This window comes from Coturnix japonica, unplaced genomic scaffold, assembly GCF_001577835.2.
Source record: "Coturnix japonica isolate 7356 unplaced genomic scaffold, Coturnix japonica 2.1 chrUnrandom725, whole genome shotgun sequence".
Lineage (NCBI taxonomy): Eukaryota > Metazoa > Chordata > Aves > Galliformes > Phasianidae > Coturnix > Coturnix japonica.
This window is the reverse complement of record NW_015440088.1, coordinates 21,091-22,460: the sequence shown is the minus strand read 5'-3', so window position 1 is coordinate 22,460 and position 1,370 is coordinate 21,091.

The following is a 1,370-nucleotide window of genomic DNA, read 5'->3' as shown; positions in this document are numbered from 1 at the left end:
TTATTAGCCCCCCCACCTGGACCCCCCGGTGGACCCCCCATGGTGAGTATGAACCTAATTAGTTAATTAATTGCTTAATTAATTGCATTATTAGGGCAATTAATAATGATTATTAGGGATTTATTAATGTTATTGGGTCATTATTAGTCTAATTAAGTCATTATTAGTCTATTTGGGGAGGGGTCTTAATGTAGCCCCCCACCCAGACCCCCCCATGGACCCCCCATGGTGAGTATGAACCTAATTAGTTAATTAATAGCTTAATTAATAGCTTTATTAGCCTAATTAATAGCCATTATTAGGGATCTATTAGCGTTATTAGGTCATTATTAGTGTATTTGGGGAGGGGTCTTTATTAGCCCCCCCACCCGGACCCCCCGGTGGACCCCCCATGGTGAGTATGAACCTAATTAGTTAATTAATAGCTTAATTAATGGCTTTATTAGCCTAATTAATAGCCATTATTAGGGGGTCTATTAATGTTATTGGGTCATTATTAGTCTATTTGGGGAGGGGTCTTTATTAGCCCCCCCACCTGGACCCCTCGGTGGACCCCCCATGGTGAGTATGAACCTAATTAGTTAATTAATTGCTTAATTAATGGCTTTATTAGCCTAATTAATAGCCATTATTAGGGATCTATTAGCATTATTAGGTCATTATTAGTGTATTTGGGGAGGGGTCTTAATGTAGCCCCCCACCCAGACACCCCTGTGCCCCCCCCCATGGTGAGTATGAACCTAATTAGTTAATTAATAGCTTAATTAATTGCTTTATTAGCCTAATTAATAGCCATTATTAGAGGTTTATTAGAGATCTATTAGCATTATTAGGTCATTATTAGTCTATTTGGGGAGGGGTCTTTATTAGCCCCCCCGCCCAGACCCCCCCGTGGCCCCCCCATGGTGAGTATGAACCTAATTAGTTAATTAATAGCTTAATTAATGGCTTTATTAGCCTAATTAATAGCCATTATTCGAGATCTATTAGTGTTATTAGGTCATTATTAGTGTTATTTGGGGGGGGGTCTTAATGTCACCCCCCACCCAGACCCCCCTGGTGGACCTCCCATGGTGAGTATGAACCTAATTAGTTAATTAATAGCTTAATTAATGGCTTTATTAGCCTAATTAATAGCCATTATTAGGGGTTTATTAGAGATCTATTAACGTTATTAGGTCATTCTTAGTGTTATTTGGGGAGGGGTCTTTATTAGCCCCCCCGCCCGGACCCCCCTGGTGACCCCCCATGGTGAGTATGAACCTAATTAGTTAATTAATAGCTTAATTAATTGCTTTATTAGCCTAATTAATAGCCATTATTAGGGGTCTCTTAGCGTTATTAGGTCATTAATAGTGTTATTTGGGGGG